Source organism: Trichosurus vulpecula, chromosome 9, assembly GCF_011100635.1.
Source record: "Trichosurus vulpecula isolate mTriVul1 chromosome 9, mTriVul1.pri, whole genome shotgun sequence".
NCBI lineage: Eukaryota > Metazoa > Chordata > Mammalia > Diprotodontia > Phalangeridae > Trichosurus > Trichosurus vulpecula.
In genome coordinates, this window is record NC_050581.1 from 12,718,025 (window position 1) to 12,739,557 (window position 21,533).

A 21,533-nucleotide genomic window follows, 5' to 3' on the forward strand; every position below is an offset into this window, starting at 1 on the left:
ATACCCACCCCCCGGCCCTGATGAGTGGCTGATCAGTTTTCTCCCTCCCCCTCGCCACACACACACATTTTCTTCTCTCAACTGGAGCACAGATCCGGGAGGGAAGCGGTAGCAGCAACCACCGCGGGGGAGAAGAGGAGGAGGAGGAAGAGGAGGAAGAGAAGGAGGAGAAGGAGGTGTTGGCGGTGGTGGTGATGGTAGTGAAACTGGGGGCTGGAGGAGGTAGTGTCACTTGCCTCCTCCTGGATCTCTATTATTATTGAAATTGTGGTGCTGATTCTTATAGTTATCGTCTCTTCTGAAACTACCTCTCTCACTCTGGCTCCACTTCCCCTACCCCTTCCCTGTCGGGGTTTCAGTTTGCCTACTCCTTCTGCCTCCTCTGCTGGTTTAAGGCTGCAGCTGTTGTCGGGGCTGTTCCTGCTGTTCCTGCTGTCCCTGGCTGAGAGGAGGGGGAGGAGGAGGAGGAGCCGGTAGAAGGGCCGGAGGCTGAGGCTAACGCTGCTGCTGCTGCCACCGCGCCCGCTGCTGCCGGCTACCCCTGCATGTACTATGAGAATTCAGAACAGGCAGCTACGGCCGCTAACCTGACTTTTCAAAGGCTTAGCCTCCCGGGCGTGGTAAGGCAGAAATATGGCGGCCTTTCTCTATGTCTCTCTGCCCACCAGACACAAATACAGCTAGTTACACACACTCCTGGAAATCCCAGGGATTCAAACCTCCAAACCCACTGAACAGGCTTGCAAAGCAAATACCACTCCCCAGCAACACCGCCAGTCTACAACCGGCGTGGCGCACCCCCAAAAGCCATGAGGAACAGTGTCTTTTTTGTCCCGTAGGGCAGCTTTTAAAAAAACACTTTTTAAAAAAAGATTCCTAGTTTCAAAAATGCCATTGAATTATAAACCACCTCGTTCCACCTCTGCCTTTAGGCCAACCTTGGAAAACCTAAATGTGAATTGTGGGGTGGGGTTGAAGGGGAGACAAATTTGTAATTAATTCCCAACTGGTAGGGTGGGAGGGGAACCTTCCACAAAGTTACTTCAGATTGAAATCTAAATCCTGAGCAGAGAAATGAAACTGCTGAAGTTTCCAAGAGTTTTAGAGGCAGCGTTTGTAACTTTTCATGCCCGTGAGATTCATTGTTTTTTGGTGTTTTCTTCTTACTAGCTTCCCCTCTGGTTTTGAAAACATGCCAGCCGTTCGTTTTAACATGTTAGGTAATACACTCTCTCTCTCTCTCTCTCTCTCTCTCTCTCTCTCTCTCTCTCTCTCTCTCTCTCTCTCTCTCTCTCTCTCTCTCTTTCCCTCTCCCCGAAAAATAAAAGAATTAATGACAACTTAGCTCTTTAAGAACGCAAAATTATGTGTGACCTAATAATGTAGACAATGAAACAAAAAATAAACCCCATAATAAACATTGGTCATTCCAGAAAAATTCCTTCCCGTTTCTTGTTTCTCTAGTTTTGATGGATACTGTTTGTTTCGATGTCCATTGGCTACTTTGTCCTGATACTCTACTGATAACGGGGTAGGACTTCCTGTGAATTTCAAGTTTTGGATGACCCAACAGCTCAAGAAGTGAAACTACTCCTTCCTTGCTTACTGGGATCTGATGTTTTAAGGGTAATATGCATCCCCAGGCTTTCTTTTTTCATTTAAGCTTTATTTCATGAAGATTTCTCTGTTTTAACCTGCTCGTCCTGGGGTGTCAAGAAATGTCACTGCCATGCTACCATTGAAATCTCCTACAGGTGAGGAATTGTACAAAGGGTCTTAGGAGGTGACAGGGGCAACAGTATCCCCACGTTTTTAGGTCCTGGAACCTACTCACTCTACCCTTATATGACAAGCCGGGAAGGAAATCAGACAAGTTTTCCGATTCTCAGATCTACCAACTCCATGTCCGACCCCTTCCCCACTGCCTTTTTTAGGGCACAGACAGAAGGAATCTATAAAAATACATCTTGTCTGACAATAAGGAAGGCAAATTTCTCAAATAAGTGGCTACTAGACATGATAAGAAATTAAAATTTAAAATTAAGTGACTAATGCAATTAAATATTCGAATCCAATATTGCAGAATTTTAGAATGGCTGCAGGGAAAGAAATTATGACTTTTCTTTCATATATATGTTTCATGTATATATTTATGATTTATATGTATGTGCATATGTATAGATGTGTGTGTACATATATACGTGCATATATGTGTATATATATATATATACCTATATAATACACACACACACACACACACACACACAGAGCTTCCAAAAAAAGACTAGGAAATCAAATGAGGATCAAGAACCTACAAAAAAGGTTGGTGATCTAAGGGAGCAGGGACCCTCGGAGACTTAATACAAAGTCTCCAGTGCATGAAACTACCCACTTGGACTGATCTAACCTATTACTTGGCTGAATTAAGCAAATTGAATGATTGTTTCAACATTGGATAGACAAGGCCTTCACAACTATTTGAAGTCAAGATGAAGACAGCCTTTGTGTTTTAATAGTATTGAGATGGAGGAAAATGCACTTCAGTATTAAAGCATGATAAAGGGGAACAAAAATGAACCAGAGGTGGGGAGAGGAGGGAGAGAATAATAATTCTCCATGGGGAAAGAAGACTCCAAGTCTGAGTCTAATAATGGTACCTTAAATTTGCCTTGTGACTTAGAGTTTGCAATGCTTTTTCAGTTATGTTACCTCATTTACCTACCTACCATCTTCAGAACTAATCTCACTATGCCACACTCAAAATTCAATAAATTGCTGGTTTATTGTTGAATTTGACAACTACCATTCCTCCATCTCTCCATTTTTACTTAAAATTGACTCTCCCCTAAGGACAGCACATCCCTCTAAATCTCTCTACTAGGAAGCTATTCCTTCTATTCTCCAAACTCCTAGAACTGGTAGGAAGAGTGCCCATGATCCTTTTCACTTGTACTTCTAGGTATCTATCTACCAATCTTCTCTTGATGACCTTGCCTCTTTGAAGTATTAACCTTTCCTTTTATATGTGATAAATGTATAACATCTCTGCAGAATGTTATCTACGGATCCCTTGGTTTATTCTTCCAACATTTCTCAGCGACAAGCATTATGCTCATAGTATTCCTCTCCAGCCCATCCCTTGCCATCACTTTTCATACTTCAATGTTTAAGGTGAAGACTCCTCTGCCAACAAGACCAAATAATTACCCAACCTCCTCACCTACAACAGTTTTCTGCTTCATCCATCCTCCTTCAGGCACACACTCACCAACTCTCAGAATTGTACTACCTCCAAGATTTGAAACTTTCAACCTCTTTTTCTATCTCTCCTGCTCTCTCACAAAATCTGCTCTTCACCCTTGTCATGACCCCTAGTTACTTGACCCTGTTTTCCATCTTTCCTTCTATGTCTTCACTTTCCTTCATGCCCCTTTAACTGCCACTTTTATGATTCACAAGTTGCCACTTACCCTAGAATCTTTTGCCTCTAAACCTTCCCTCACTCAGGAACTACAAATCTTCATCTTTGGCTAATTCCTGTCATGTGATTTTTCCACTTCATCTAGGCTGCTGAGCATTGCTGGAGAAAGTCATAAAACTGAGCTGATTTCATCCACTACAAATGTATGGTACATAACCTCAGTTAAACCTTTACTACAGCTCGATAATCCTGCTCTGCCATTATCGACTCTGTCTCATTCCCCACAGCTACTGTTGCAAGCTTTTTCCTCTCTTCTCAAGCCCAATGGCACCCCATCTCTATTCTCTATCCCCAGGATAATCTGATCACTTCATCAACATGCAGATGACTCAGGTTTTAGAGATTCAGCACCTTCTCAGCTTCCTCAGTTGCCTCCTCCCTATGACTGGAGGGCTGGAGGTTGAAGCAGTAAACTCTTCCCACAGTCTTTCTTTCTAGAGGGCTCTGAAGTTTCAGAATTTTCTAGGTAACCCTTCATTTTCCATCAGCGGCTCAGCTTGGTTTAAACTCCAGAGAACATCATGCCCCAGCACCAAGGACTCCAGGCTCCCCCTTCTGCTCCCCTTCAGCTTCCTTTTGTATATTGTCTTCATCCCATTAGATTATAAACTCCTAGAGGGCAGGCAAAGTCTGTCTTTCTTTTTCTTATTTGTATCCCCAGCACTTAGTATAGTGCCTGACAAATGTGATGAGATAGATAGGTGTATAGGAGGCAGATGGAGCAAGCAGGGTGCAGGGTGTGAAATATGAGATAAAATGCAGGATGTGACCAGCCAGAAAGTACTCAAGAAGATTATGTGTTGAAGCCCCTACTGTGGATTTATCTGTGTGCTTTCACAAAGCACCTCCCAACTACCTGACATTCCAGAATAGCTCTTACCCTCTCCTTTCCTGTTCCCCTTGCTTATCTGTATGCATTTACAAAGCACCACACCTCCCCTCTTCTGTCCCCCCCACCATTTTCTTAAATTGTAGTAGCCCCCCCTTCCACTATCCTGTTAAACTGTATATAGACCAGACATATAATCTGGCTCAGTGTTCTGTCTCCCAGGAGGAACAGGGCCAGGTAGCACTCTATTTCCCACCGGGATCAAGGACCCAGTGGTGCTGGATGTGTTACCCCAATAAATGCCTTTTATTTAACTTGGAAATGGTCTGAGAAAATTTATTCGAGACTGCCTGAAGCCTGTACATCTGTTCCTGGTCATTCTGGTGCATCCCAATATTTTTGGGTGCCCATGAACCCCAACACATGGTAGGCATTTTAGAAATGTTTATTGAATTGAATTGCCATATATATGTACATACATACATATATATGTACACACACACACATATGCATATATATATGCAATGGCCCCCAAAAATTGGTTGGTACCTTTCCTCCATTTTTCAAAATTTCTTAGCATAATCACAATCTCTTCCTTCTGATCACAGATATAACCTTCTTCCTACCTCTATGATCCCTACTTCCTCCAGAAACTTGTTCCAGCTATTATCTCCATGAGATTGAAAAAGCATTTGTTAAGTATTTACCCCATGCTACTGGGGATACAATTAGCAAAATAGTATCTGTCCTAAAGGAGCTTACATTTTAACAAAAGGGACACACAGAAGGGTGTTTTGATTTGGTGAGTAAATTGGCACACCTTTTTCCAGTAGCTATGGTAGTATTGACTTATTTAGGGTTCTAGAACTGGAAAGGTAAAGGTGGCAGGATATGTAGGCAGCTTAAAAGTGGATGATGTAAAGATGGCAAAGAAACATTCAATAATTAGGGTAACACAGCCCAAAGCCAAGAGTTCTGGAGCAGAAATGGCTAAGCATTCCAGAGTCTGGGCTCTGGTACAGGGGACAAAAGAGTAGAGTATGGCAAGTAGGAGAAGATAGCCATGAGTACACATTACCCTGTTCCACTACCTTCGTTCTATCAGCCAACAGACATGTTCACATGTCCCCAAACTTTTAAAATATTAATTAATTTATTTATTTTTCGCTTTCAACATTTACTTCCATAAGATTTTGAGCTCCAAATTTTCTCCCTCTCCCTCACCTCCCCCCACCCCAAGGCAGCATGCAATCTGATATAGTATAGGCTCTACATATACATTCATATTAAACATATTTTCACATTAGTCATGTTGTACCCAAACTTTTTTAAAAGCCTTCCTATGACCCTTCAACCACATCCAACTACCAGACATCTCCATTCACTGAAAAACTCTTTGAAAAAGTGGTATATACCCAGTGCTTCCATCACCCTCTCTTTCCCCAACCCTTTGTCACTCAGATTCTGCCCCAACCATGTCATGGAAATTGGTTCCTAATAGTCTCGCAGAGTCACCCAATCCACTCTCATAGGATCCTAGACACAAAGTTGGAAGGGAACCCAGAGGCCATACAGTCAACCTGCCTCATTTTACAGATTGAGACTCGGGGAGATAAAATGACTTACCCACAATGCTACACAGGTTCTTGTTTGTCCTTTGTTCTTGAAGAGAACCATGACAGCAGGAAGATGATGTCATGACTTGCAAGTGAATTGGATTTAAGTGAGGAAGTCTGTGCCAAGTCATCAGCCTCACGTTTTCTTCTGGAGCCATCTGGGCCCAGTAGCAAGATAAAGATAATGATGATTGGAGATGGCCCCAGATGCAGTGGGAGGCCTTGGCCTTTTTAAGCCTTTTCAAGTACTTACTATACAGGTAGTAAGCATCAGAAGCAAAATTTTAACCGAGGGCCTCTGACTAGAGACAATGCTCTTCCCTGCTAATTATGCTGCCTCTAACACTTTGCTTTTTCAGATCTTATCTTCCTTGATGTTCTCCACAGCATTTAACACTATTGACAAGCCTCTCCTAATGGATGTTCTTCTACTCTGGCTTCACAAACACCATGTCTTCTGGTTCTCCTATCTCTAGCCATTCCCCTGTTTCCTTCACCAAAATTCTCTATCTCTTCTATTACCTTAATACGTATAGTACCGAAGGCTCTGTCCTTAGTCCTCTGCTTTATCTACATTTTCTCTTTGGGCAATCTCATTAACTTCTATGTATTCAAGTACAACCTCTACTACAAGTGATTCCAAAATCTATACCTTAGGCCTTCACCTATCTTCTGAGATTCAGATCCGCATCTCCAACTTCTTACAGGACATTTCCAGTTGGATGTTCCTTTGGCACCTTAAACTAAATAGAGTTTAAAATCAAGGAAAATCCATCAGACTAAAACTAAGCTTATTCCTATTATTTTATGGTCTTTCCTTCTAAATTTACTTCCTCTTCTGACTTCACTATTTAAATCTTCACAACTCTTCATCTAATCTCCCAAATTCAGGATCTCAGGGTAACCTGAGATCAACTCAAAATGGACACATGATTTAGACATAAACCATGATATCATAAACAAACTAGTGGAGCATGGGAGAAATTACCTGTCAGATCTATGGCTAAGGGAAGAGTTCATGACCAAACAAGAGACAGAGAGATTCAGAGGTAAAATAGACAATTTTGATTATGTAAGATTAAACAAAATCAATGGAACTAAAATTAGCAGAGAAACAAGAAACTAGGGGGAAAATCTTTATAGCAAATGTCTCCAATAAAGGTCTCATTTCTAAGATATAGAGGGAATTGGATCAAATTTATAAGAATAAGAGCCATTTCTCAATTAATAAATGGTCAAAGAATATGGATGGGTAGTTTGCAGAGGGAGAAATCCAAGCTATCAATAGCCATGTGAAAAAAATACTCTAAAGTACCAATAATTAGAGAAATGCAAGTTAAAACAACTTGGAGATACTATGCCATACCCATCAGCTCAGCTAAGTTGACGAACAGGAAAATCTTAAATGCTGGAGGGTCTGTGAGAAAATGGGTACTTTAATGAACTGCAGGCAGAATTGTGACCTGGTCCAACCATTCTGGAAAGCATCCTGGAACTATGCTCCCCAAAACTATCAAATTATGCATACCTTTTGACCGAGCAATACTGCTTCTATCTCCCAAAGAGATCAAAAAAAGAGGAAAAGGATCCATATGTACAAAAATTTTTATTGCACCTTTTTTTGTGTGTTGGCAAGCATGTGGAAACTGAGGGGATGGGAAATGGCTGAACAAAGTGTGGTATATAAATGTGATGGAATACTACTTGCTGTAAGAAATGGCTAAAGAAAAGGTTACAGAAAAACCTGGGAAGACTTAAATGAACTGATGCAAATGGAAATGAGCAGAATCAGGAGAACAATTTATGTAATAACAACAATATTGTAAAGATAAGCAACTTTGAAAGACTTAGTAACTGTGATCAAGACAACGAACAACCACAATTCCAAAGGGCTCATGATGAAACAAGCAATCCACCTCCAGATGGAGAGCTGATGGACAGTGCAGTTTGATGCATATTTCCTTCTATTTCTTTCTTTCTTTTTAACTTGGCTAATGCAGGAGCTTGTTGTGCATGACTATATTTGTGATGGATTTTGTTTTTCTTGATTTCTCAATTTATAGAGGAGGGAGACAATTTGGCACTGAAAATGAAATAAACTAGGGGGAAAAGTCTCGCAGTGTTTTGACTCCTCCCCTCATTCCTCATCTCCAGCCTGTTACTAAGGCCTATCAATTCTACCTTTACAACATTTCTTTCATCTACCCTCCCCCATTTTTGCTGCAGCCTATTACAGGCCCTTATTATTACTGGACAGGATTTATAGGTTTTCCTGTATCCAGTTTCTCCTTCATGTTCAACCTTCATGTTGCTGACAGATTTATCTTTTTAAAGCACTGATCTGGTCAGATCATTCTTCTGCTCAAATACTTTCAATGGCTCCTTATTACCTATTGAGTAAAGCTCAGCTTCCTTATAGAAGATTTAAGGCTCCCTAAAATCCAATGCCATTCTGTCCTTTACAGCCTTAACTCATATTCTCTCAATACAGTTTATACTTCAGCAAAACAAAACTACTATATTCTCTACCCGCAAACCCCAAATATACCTTATGCTTCCTGGCTCTGTGCCCTTGCTCCTGCTGTTTCTATTTTTGGAATGTCCTCCCTCCCTCTCTTCAGCTGTTGAATTTATATCCATCTCTTATAAGCCAATTCAAAAGTTACTTACTTAAGGAGGCCTAGTAGAAACAACATTCTTCCTCAAACATCACACAGCACTTCACTTTGTAACTCTTTAATGCTGTTATGATATAATTTTGGCATTGGAGTTATCTGTATTTTCACTCTCTCTCACATACACACAGATTGAGAGAGGAGAGAGAGAGAGAGAGAGAGAGAGAGAGAAAGAGGGAGGGAGGGAGGGAGGGAGAGGACTGTAAGCTTCATGAGGCCAAAGACCTGGTCATCTTGGAAACATATCCAGGCAGTCAGTCAATTCAGAAAAGAAAATGACAAATGCTGGAGGGGATATGGAAAAATAGGTATACTGATGTTGATGGAGCTATGAACTAGTCTAATAATTTTGGAAAACAATTTGGAACTATGCCCAAAAGGCTATAAAACTGTACATGTCTTTTGAACTAGCAATACCATTACTAGGTCTGTATTCCAAGGAGATCAAAGAAAAGGGGAAAGGGCCTATATGTATAAAAATATTTATAACAACTTTTTTGCGGTCATAAAGAATCAGAAATTGAGGGGATGCCCATCAACTGGAGAATAGTTAAACAAGTTATGGTATATTATTGTAATGTTATAGTATTATGCTAATTATAAGCCAAATGATTTCAGAAAATCCTGGGAAAGACTTATATGGGCTGATGCAAAATGAAGTGAGAAGAACCAGAAGAACATTGTACATGGTAACAACAGTTTTGTAACAATTATCACCTGTGACTTAGCTGCTCTGTTCAATACAATGAACCAAGATGATTCCAAAGGACCCATGCCAAAAAATAATATTCACTTCCAGAGAGGGAACTAATGAACTTTGAATACATTGAAGAATGCTTTTTTCACTTTTTTGCAACATGACTCATATGGAAATATGTTTTACATGACTTCACATGTATAATTGATATCATATTGCTTGCTTTCTCAATAAGTGGGGGAAAGGCTGGAGGGAGGGAGAAAATGTGGAACTCAAAATTTTAAAAAATGAATGTTAAAAATAAATCATCAGTCAAACAGAAAGCATTTATTAAGTTATGTGCCAGGCACTATGCTAGCTGAAGATAAAAATACAAAGAATGCAACAAGGCAGATGGAGGAAAAATGAAATAACTGATAGATACTGGAGACCAGCAATACCACTTCATTATTATAAACAGGGAGTTCTGGCAGGACATAGGAGAAAAACAAAGGTCAGCCGAACAGCATCAAAAAGGTTACCAAAAAACATTTGTTAAGCACACATTGAATTGTAAGGTGCTATGGCACTAAGGAATCAAAGAGGGGCTTATAAACTGGTGGGAGAGAGGCAGTAAGCATACATTAAAAATAATCACATAATGTAATATAGAACATAATATCCACGTATTCCTTTACATAACCCACCTTATGCTTCCTCCAGGATAAGTTCATCACCAGAGATTTCATTATCATGAAGATTGCTTTGGCTTTGGTACTCAACACAGATGAATACCTTCAGTATCCTCTCCAGTTGGAGGGTTGGAGGAGAGAGAACAGAAATCTCCTTCCAAAGCCTCCCTTAGAATTTCTATCTAAACTCTTCATTCCCACCAGATGCTCTACTTGGTTTCAACTCCACAACATCATGCTGCTACATCAGGTACCTTCTGGTGAACCCCAACTTCCATTTTTCATCTTCCTTTTGTGTATTATCTTCTTCCTTTTGTAAACTCCTTGAGGGCAGAAACTGTCTTTCTTTTTCTTATTTGTAATCCCAGTGCTTATCATAGTGCCTGGCACATAGTAGGAGCTTAATAAATGTTTATTGTATTGTATCATAGAGTAGGTAGGTACAGGGTCATTAAAGGATAGATAGAGATTGAACCTATGATTCCATTGATGTAAAAAGCTACCAGCAAGGAACTTCTGCTGTCAATCCAGGTCAGCACCTTCTCTACAACTTATAGCATTATATAGTTGCTTAGAACAGGGAGAGGTTAAGTGACTTGGACTTGAACTCAGGTCTTCTTGGCTCCAAGCAGCTCTCTATCCATTACCATCAACCATGGTGTCAAGGATGCGCTAAAATTCAGCCATAATCTGTGCAATAGCTATGTGATGCATTGGAAAGATCAAAGGATTTAGGATTAAGTGACCTGGGTTCCCATCACAGTTCACCCACTTACCACTTTTGGGACCTTAAGTCACTTTACTTCTCTGGGACTCAGTTTCCTCATCTGTAAAATGAGGAGGGCTAGACTCAAAGATCTCCACGGTCCATCACACTCTAAGTCTGTGATTGTATGAATATTTCCACATTGAACTCAAAAGCGACTGTAACTTGCATGAACTTGCACGGGGCAACGTGGGGTGCTTATTTTTAAAAGAAATATTTGTATTTTCATGACATTTATAGTAAATGGCGCCACCTAGATGAAGACTTTGATAGATGGAGATTTTGACAGTAGCAACAGCCCACATTTGTGTTATGCTTTGTACAAAATGACTTTTATCCGAATGACACTAAGATATAGGATCATGGGACCACATATTTAAACTAAAAGTGACCTCGGAAATTATCTATTCTAACTCTCTCATTTTATAGAGGTAGAAATTAAGACTCAGATTAAATAACTTATCCAAAGTCACCTAACCAATAAGTACCAGGACCAGGCTCCAACTCAAGTCTTCTGACTTCAAGTGCAGTCGGTATTCTTCCCATTACATCCCACTACCTCCCTCTCAGTAGAATAGCATCAAGGTTAGTCATCAGACACCATCAGTCCTAGCTTCAGCAACGGGTAGAGCATGGGGCCTGGAGTCAGGAAGACTTGAGTTCAAATCTAGCTCCAGTCCCTGGGCTTAACTTCTGTCCATTTCACTGTCCTCATCTGTAAAATGAAGATGATGGTAGCACCTAACTCCTAGGATGGTTCTGACGATCACCTGAGATGACAATTGCAAAGTACCCAGTATATAGTGAATGTTAGCTATTATTATCATTACCTTTATAAGTCAGAGAATAGACATGATTTCAGTTAAGAGGCCATTGCAATAGCTCAGTTGGAAGGTAATGAGAGTGTGAACAGGGTGGTTGTTACATAAATGGGGAAAGGAGATGGGTTGGGGAGATATATTGGAGGTAGATTCAATGATATTTGGCAACTGATTGACTATAGAAGATTAAGGAAAAGGGGCAAATCAAGGAGGACTCCAAGTTTGGGAACATAAATGGATGGTATTACCCTCAATGGAATAGGGTTTGAAGAAGGGAGGAAGTTCAGGGGGTGTAGGAAAGATAATGATTTCTATTTTGGTTATATTGAGATACCTTTGGGACATCAAGATGGAAATATTTATCAGGTAGTTGGTAATGAAGGACTGAAATATAGATTTCAGAGTCATCTGCATAGAGAACTATAACATCATAAAGAGAGAGGCTATAGAGAGAAGAGGAGCCAAAAGAGCTTGAAGAACACACACAGTTCAGAGTCAAGACAGCCACAGCCAAAGGAGAACAATGAGGGCTTTCCCCAAGGTGATGAATTTCAGGGGACAAATTTAGAATCCTTTCAGTAACACAGAAACAATGGCTTTTAGCCCTTCATTCACAGAATCCCAGAATTTCAGTATCAGGATGGATATCAAAATCCATCTAGTTTAGCCAATACCTAAAAAAATCTTCTCTACTATGTACCTGATAAGTGGTCATAGAGCCTTGGCCTGAAGACGTCCACTGATGGGGAGCCTACTACCTTTCAAGGTAGTCCACTCCACTTCTGGACATCTCTAATTGTTAGGAAGTTTTTCCTTTCATTGAGCCTATTTTGAAAGAAGAATTGGCAAAATAGGAAGCTACCAAATGGTAGACTGAAGTGAACTCCTCTCCCACTTATGGCCCCTTTTCTTCCAACCCTCCATGCAGCAACCTCCCGAGAAGTATCCTTGTTCAAACATCCTGGGATCCCTGTCTCCCTGCCCATGAGGTAGTGTTGCACTCTACTCCCTCAGCTAAGGGAGAAGTTGGCCTGAGCGTAGTTGGTAGCACTTACCCCGAACATAAAAATTCATCAGCAGAGCATCATTTGAAACCTTGGAGAGACAGATTCAATAGACCATTGGGGTCAAAAACAAGATTTTGAGAAGTGACTAGGAAGAAAGGCTGGAGATGACACAAGTGATGATGGATTTTTCTAGAAGCTTAGCTATGAAGGGTAAGAGAGATCAAGGATGATAGCTTAAGGTGATGGCGAGTTCAAGTAGAGGGTTTTTTAAGGTTGTGGAAAACCTGGGCATGTTTTTAGGCAGCAGGAAAGGAGCCAGGAGTTAAAGAAAGATTGAAGATTAGATAGAGACTGCTGTCAGAGCATTAGGTAGAGTTTCCAGATTAGCAGGTTACTAGAGGCAGTCACAATATAGTGGGAAATACACAAAATCTGAAGGCAGAGTACCTGGATTCAAATCATATCTCTGCTACTTATTTCTCTGTGTGTCCTTGGGAAAGGTACTTTAGAGCTCTGGGCAGTTCTCTAAAGTTCACCACCTAGTTTCAAAATACTATGATGCTAATCTTATCACTGTTCTGTTGCACTCTCCTTTCTAGCTCCATAAAGTGAAAAGAAAAAAAAAAGCAGTCTTCCAGGTAAATACTTGATTACCCCCTGGGAAAGTCTGACCATTATCAGGAGTGACATTTACACAGGTTTCATGTTTGCAGGACTGACCTTAACATGAAATATGTTGGAATATTTGCCTAGGCCCCCAAATTTGGAAGATTGACATAGTCTTGGGAGTTTTTTTTTTCTTTTTCTTTCTTTTCTGCACAAAGCAGGATCGTATATGAATACTTATTGACATAGAATCTGGTAGCCCAAGGGAATCTCCCAAGATAGTGACCTGGATCTTTGAAAAGGAGGCCTGCAAATTAGCTTTGTCTCTCTGGAGGGTCCTCAAGACTTAGGGCTAGTTCCAGAGTTGCTTCCCTTAAAGTAGCTGTTGATTGGAGCCATCACCCCAAAAGGGGCCTCTATCTTGGCAAATAGAAAACCCAAAGCATTCAGCTAGAAATCACTCACCTTGAGAAAATATCAGTTCACCTGCCTGAAATCTCTTCTCTTTCCATGATTTAAAATCAAATCTCCATTTGATCTACCACATTCAGATTTTTGAGATTTCTTTTAGGAGATGGCCCCACGGTAACTACATGGCAAACTGCCGCATTTTTAAAATTTTCATAGCCAACTAGTAACCACAAAAGCCTGACTTTCCCTGAGTTCCGCTTATCCTGGACCCACACTTTCAAAGTACTAGGACTGATATAAAGATCACACACACACACAAATCAGGCAGCTGAAATACAAAGAAATGAGGGCATAATTAAGAATCCTAGTTAGAAACAAATAGCTACTGGGAAAATATGTGTATTCAGTACATAGATAGCTAACAAGCATAACCAAATTGGATAGCCAAAATTAGTTCCTCCCAAAACATCTCAAAAGAGAATGGAAGCCTTGTCTTCCTAATACAACTTCAATCATCTCAATGCATGTGTATATCTATGCTTTAGCAGAATATCACATGACAAAAATTCACCGTTGTCAGTCGATCTAGGTATAAGAAATTAACAAAACAGCAGGTATCACTGCAAAATAGATGGAGAATTAAAATTAATTTTCGGTTGGCTTTAAAATAATTGTAATAACAGGGCTAATATAGAAATGTGTTTTGCATGACCTCACATGTAAAATGAGTATCATGTTGCTTATTTTCTTAATGGTTGGGGGGAGAAGCTGAAGGGAGAGAGAGAATTTGGAATGCAATATGAAAAGTGAAAGTTAAATGCTAAAAATAAATAGATTGATTAAATTATTGCAATAGTTTAAGAAGATAAATATTAAAAAGCAATTGTTATCCCTATAAATTTTTTCAGATTAGTAGTCTGACTTTTATTTTTCTGTTTTGGTCTGCATGTATGGTTTTATCAGTCTCCAGGTTTCTTGTTGTAGAAATTCACTCCACAAGTCTTGTCTGTAGCTTTTAGTCTTCAAGAGACATCTGTGGAACTAGGAAGAGTAATTGACTTCTCATGTTCACCAAGAAAGCATGTATCAGAAACAAGACCAGAATTCATGTCATCCTGGCTCCAAGCCAAACCCTTTATCAATTATGCCACATACCCTCTCATTCTGAATTTTACATCATGAAGTAAGCAGAGCCTATTATTGGTTTCTTAAAAAAATTTTAAACTGAAATATGAAACATTGATTCCTGTTCAAAATAATCTCTTGTAAATCAGTCTTTGAAATATGTTTCTAAATTCATTGGTCTTGCAAAAAATATATATTTGTCATATCAATTAGTACTAAAATGAGGAGAGAAAGGACCTAGAGGAGCCCAAATTCCCCTACAAATATTCCAGGAAAGCTCTAAAAATGCACCAAGGGAAAATTTATATCTATAATTGCTTACATCAATAAAATAGAGGAAAAAAATCAATGAATTGGGCATACAACTAAAAAAAGTAGAAAATGAATAAATTAAAAATCCCCAATTAAACACCAAATTGGAAATCCTGAAAAATCAAAGGAGAGATTAATAAAATAGGAAGTAAGAAAACAAATGAATAAACCTAGAAGCTGGTTTTATGAAAAAAATAAAACAGATAAACTATTGGTTAATTTTATTTAAAACAAAGGAAAGAAGGAAATCAAATTACTAGTATCAAAAATGAAAGGGGTGAATTCACCACCAATGAAGAGGGAATATTTAATACAATTGTTAGGGGCTATTTTGCCCATCTGTATGCCAATAAATCTGACAATCTAAGTGAAATGAAAGAATAGTTATGAAAATATAAATTGCCCAGATTAACAGAAGGGGAAATAAAATACTTAAGTAACCCCATTTTAGAAAATTAACTTTCCAAGAAAAAATTCCCAGGACTAGATGGATTCACAAGTGAATTCTACCAAACATTTAAAGAACAATTAATCAAAATAATATATAAACTATTTGGAAAAATAGGTGAAGGAGTCCTACCAAATTCCTTTTACAACACAAATATGGTGCTGATACCCAAAACCAGGAAAAGCCAAAACAAAAAAAGAAAATTATAGACCAATTTGCCTAATGAAGATTGATGCAAAATGTTTAAATAAAATACTAGCGAAGAGATTACAGCAATATGTTACAAGGATTATACACTATGACCAGGTGGGATTTATGCCAGGCATGCCAGACTGGTTCAATATTAGTATAACTATTAGCACAATTGACTATATCAATAACAAAATCAACAGAAATCACATGATTATCTCAATAAATGCAGAAAAAGCCTTTAACAAAATACAGCAACCATTTCTGTTAAAAACACTAAAAATCAAAATCATAGGAATAAATGGAGCTTACCTTAAAATGATAAGTCATATTTATCTAAAGCCATCAGCAACCTTTGTCTGTAATGGGGATAAACTAGAAGCCTTTCCAATACAACCAGGGGTGAAACAAGGATGCCCATTATCACCTCTATTATTTAATATTATACTAGAAATGTTGGCTCTAGTAATAAGAGAAGAAAAAGAAATTAAAGGAATTAGAATAGGCAACAAGGAAACAAAACTATTACTCTTTGCAGATGATATGATGGCATACTTAGAAAATCCTAGAGAAACAATTTTAAAACTACTTGAAATATTAACAACTTTAGTAAAGTTGCAGGATTACATCATCAGCATTTCTATATATTACCAACAAAATCCAGGAGCAAGAGATAGAAAAAGAAATTCCATTTTAAAATAACTTTAGACAATATAAAATACTTGGGAGTCTACCTGCCAAGAGATACTTAGGAACTATATGAATACAACTATAAAAACACTTTTCACACAAATAAAGTCAGATCTAAACAATTGGAAAAAAATATTAATTGCTCATGGGTAGGCCAAATCAATATAATGAAAGTGACAATTCTAACTAAATTAATTCATTTATTCAGTGCCATACCAATCAAACTATCAAAAATTATTTTAAAAAGCTAGAAAAAAACAAACAACAAAATTTATCTGGAAGAACAAAAGCTCAAGGATATCAAGAGAATCAATGAAAAAATGTATAAGAACATGGTCTAGCTGTACCAGATCTCAAACTATATTAAAAAGCAGTAATTAACAAAACAATCTGGTACTGGCTAAGAAATAGAGTGGTGGGTCAAAGGAATGGATTAGGTACAAATTACATTATAGTAAATGACCATAGTAATCTAATATATGATAAACTCAAAGATCCAAGCTTTGGAACAAAAACTTCTTATTTGACAAAAACTGCTGGGAAAACTGTAAAACAACATGGCAGAAAATAGATATTGACCAAATCTCACACCATATACCAAGATAAGGTCAAAACAGGTACATGATTTACACATAAAAGGTAAAACCATAAGCAAATTGAGAGAGCATGTCTGTGTCAGATTTATGGATAAGGGAAGAATTTAGGACAAAAAAATATTTAGAGAACATTACAAAATGTAAGACAGATAATTTTGAGTGAATAAAATTTAAAAGTTTTTACACAAACAAAACCAATGCTACCAAAATTATAAGGAAAGCAGGAAACTGGGCAAGGGCAGATTTTTGCAACAAATATCTCTTTAAAAGGCCTCATTTCTCAAATATAAAAAGAACAGTCAAATTTATAAAACTACAAGTTGTTCCCCAATTGATAAACCATCAAAGGATATGAATAGGCAGTTTTGAGACAAAGAAATCAAAGCTATCTATAGTCATAATAAAAAATGCTCCAAATTACTATTGATCAGAGAAATGCAAATTAAAATAACTCTAAGCTACCACCTCACAACTATCACAGTAACGAATATGACAGAAAAGGAAATTGTTGGATGTTGGAGGGGATGTGGGAAAGGTGGGACACTAATGCATTGTTGGTGGAGTTGCAATCTGATCCAATCATTCTGGAGAGCAATTTGGACCTATGCCTAAAGGGCTATAAAACTGTGCATATCCTTTGATCCAGAAATACCACTGCTAGGTCTATATTCTAAAGACATTCAATAAAAAAGAAAAGGACCTATTTGTACAAAAATATTTATAGCAGCTTTTTTTGTGGTGGCTAAGAATTGGAAATCAAATGGATGCCCATCAATTGGGGAATGGCTAAACAGCCTGTGATATCTGATTGTAATGGAATATAATTATGCTGTAAGAAATGGCAAGCAGGATGATTTCAGAAAAACCTGTAAAGATTTATATGAACTTATGTATAGTGAAGTGAACAGGACCAGGAGTATGTTGTACAGAGTAGCAGCAATATGATGAAGTATACTATCTGCCTCCAGAGAAGGAACTGCTGATTAAATACAGACTGAAGCATGCCATTTTTCACTTTTTTAATTTTTTCTTTTACTTGAGTCTTCCTGTGCAAAATGACTAAAAAGGAAATGCCTTACATGATTGCACATGTATAACCTATATCTGATGGCTCACTGTCTTAGGAAAGAGGCAGGGGAGGGAGGAAGGGATAGAATTTGGAATTCAAAACTTTAAATAAAAATGTTAGACAATTTTTTAAAAATTGTACCAAGCAGAACAATTATGAAGATATCCAAGGAGAGACAGCCCAAGCTCCTCACAAAAACCTCAAGAAAAATAAAGAAAATAAGTATATATCAATCTCTATTCAGAGACCAGCAGCTCTTTTTCTGGGGATGGATAGCATTTTTCATCATAAATCCTTCAGAATTGTCTTGGATCATTGTACTGCTCAGAATAGCTAAGTCATTCATAGCTGATCATTGCACAATATTGTTGTTACATTGAACACAGTACATTTCACTTTGCATTAGCTCATGTAAGTCTTTCCAGGTTTTTCTGAGGGCATCCTGCTCATTATTTCTTATAGCACGATAATATTCCATGATAATCATGCAGTGCCATTTGTTCAGCCATTCCCCAATTGATGGGCATCCCTTCAATTTCCAGTTTTTTGGCACCAGAAAAGAGCTACTATAAATATTTTTGCACATATAGGTCCTTTTCTCTTTTTGTTTTTGTTTTTCTTTTTTGCGATACAGACCTAGTAGTGGTATTGCTAGGTCAAAGGGTATGCATGGTTTTATAGCCGTTTGGGCATAGTTCCAAGTTGTTCTACAGAATTGTTGAATCAGTTCACAACTCTACCAATGGTGCATTAATGTCTCGTTTTTCTGAAATTGCCTCCAATACTGGTCATTTTCCTTTTCTGTCCTATTAGCCAATCTAATAGGTCTGAGGTAGTGCCTCAGAATTGTTTCAATTTGCATTTCTCCAATCAATAGTGAGTTAGAGCATTTTTTTTCATATGACTATAGGTAGCTTTGATTACTTCATCTGGAAACTGTTCCTATCTTTTGATCACTTGTCATTTGTGGAATGGATCTTATTTTTATAAATTTGACTCAGTTGTCTACATGTTCGAGAGATTAAGCCTTTATAAGAAACTTCCTTCAAAAAATTTTTTCACAGTAACTATTGCTAACTGTATTTCCCTCCATCCTATTTCCCTTCCTGTTTATTTTATTCTCTCTTTCCTTTCACCCCATCCCTCCTCAAAAGTGTTTTGCCTCTGATGAGCCCCTACCCCAATTTGCCCTCCCTTCTTTCACCCTTCACCTGTGCCTTATCCCCTTCTCTCCTACTTTCTTGCAGTGTAAGATAGATTTCTGTACCCTATTGAGTGACTATGTTATTCCCTCTTTAAGCCAATTCTGATGACAGTAAGGTTCACTCATTCCCCTTAACCTCCCCGCCTCTTCTTCTCCATTGTAAAAGTTTTTCCTTTCCTCTTTTATGTGAGATAATTTATCCCATTCTACCTCTCCTTTTCCCTATCTCCCATACATTCCTCTCTCACCTCTTAATTTTGTTTTTTTAGGTATCATATCTTAATATTCAACTCACACCTGTGCCTTCTGTCTATATATACTCCTTCTTACTGCCCTAATAATGAGAAAGGTCTTATGAATTATAAATATCACCTTCCCATATTTAATGGTAACTTAAATTTGAAGATCTTTCCCACCCATTAATAGGCCCATGTGACCTGCTTATGTCACAGGAAGCCTGAGTCACATGTGGTGGGAGGAGCTTGCTGAAAAAGAGGAACAGGAAAGAGTGGAGCAAAAAATGCTCAGAGCAGTTAGAGATGAGGGAGAGAGAGGAGGAGAGCTAGTGTGTTGTAAGTGTCTTAGTGGGAAGGCCCTAGCAGGGGGGAAGGCTAATGGGATGGTGAGGCTCCATGCTGTGATATTGTGTTTTAAGTTCTTTGCTGTTATGATAAAGTGGGCTTACTGGTTTGGGGAGTTGGTTGCTGCTTGGATAGGTTGCACTTATTGGTTTTGTGACTTGGTTCTTTGGTGTCTGAATAGATGTTTTAATTCTTCTACCTTCTATATGGAGAGTCTCTTATATTTTGCAATACATAACTGCACAGGCATATTCACAATTATCATCGATGTTGTAATTATTGCCTTGCTGATACATCATGTAGGAATATAAACTGTTTAATCTTATTAAGCCTCTTGTGATTTCCTTTTCCTGTTCACCTTTTTATGTTTATCTTGAATCTTGCATTTGAAAGTCAAATTTTCTATTCAGCTCTGGTCTTTTCATCAAGAATGCTTGAAAGTCCTCTATTTCACTGAATATCCATTTTTCCTCCTGAAGTATTATACTCAGTTTTGCCAGGTAGGTAAATTTGGTTGTAATCCTAGCTCCTTTGCCCTCTGGAAAATTGTATTCCAAGCCCTCTGATCCTTTAATGTACAAGCTGCTAAAGCTCGTGTTATCCTGAGGGTGGCTCCATGATACTTAAATTGCTTTTTTTCCCAGCTGCTTCTAATATTTTCTCTTTGACCTGGAACTCTGGAACTTGGCTATAATGTTCCTGGGAATTTTCATTTTGCAATCTCAGGAGGTGATCAATAGATTCTTTCAATTTCTATTTTACCCTCTGATTCTAGAATATCAGAGTAGTTTTCCTTGATAATTTCCTGAAAGATGATGTCTGGGCTCTTTTTTTGATTATGGATTTCAGGTAGTCCAGTGATTTTTAAATAGTCTCTCCTGGATATATTTTGCAGGTCAGTTGTTTTTCCAATAAGATTTTTCACATTGTTTTCTATTTTTTCATTATTTCGATTTTGTTTGATTGTTTCTTAATTTTTTATTCCATTTGCTTAATTCTAAGTCTAAAGGAATTGCTTTCTTCAACGGGCTTTTTTACCTCCTTTTCCATGTGGCCAATTTTACTTTGTAAAGGACTTTTTTCCTTCAGTGAATTTTTGCACTTCTTTTTCCATTTGGCCAATTTTGCTTTATAAAGCATTATTTTTCTCATTGGCTTTTTGTACCTCTTTTACCATTTAGCCTAGTCTGTTTCATATGGTCCTATTTTCTTCCACATTTTTTGTGTCTCCTTTACCAAGCTGTTGACTCATTTTTCATGATTTTCTTGCATCACTCTCATTTCTCTTCCCAATTTTTCCTCTACCTCTCTTACTTGATTTTCAAAATACTTTTAGAGCTTTTCCATGGCCTGAAACCAATCCATATTTTTCTTGGAGGCTTTGGGTGCATAAGCTTTGATTTTGTTATCTTCTTCTGAAGGTGTGTTTTGATTTTCCTTGTCATCATAGTAACTTTCTATGGTTAAAATTTTTTCTATTGTTTGCTCATTTTCCCAGCCCATTACTTGACTTTTAACTCTTTGTTAAGCTTTAATGAGTTTGTGCAGATAGAGAGATATTTCTAGGGACCTGTAAGTTTTCAATTCTTCTAAGGTAGTATGATCTAAGAAGTGTGTTTACTACTCTCCTGGCCTGTGCTCTGGTCTGTGAGTGACCACAAGAACTTGTTTCTACCCTGGAACTGTGAGGTGGGTCCCTGCTCTACTATGGCCAAAAGCTCTGGTGTGCTAGTGCTCCT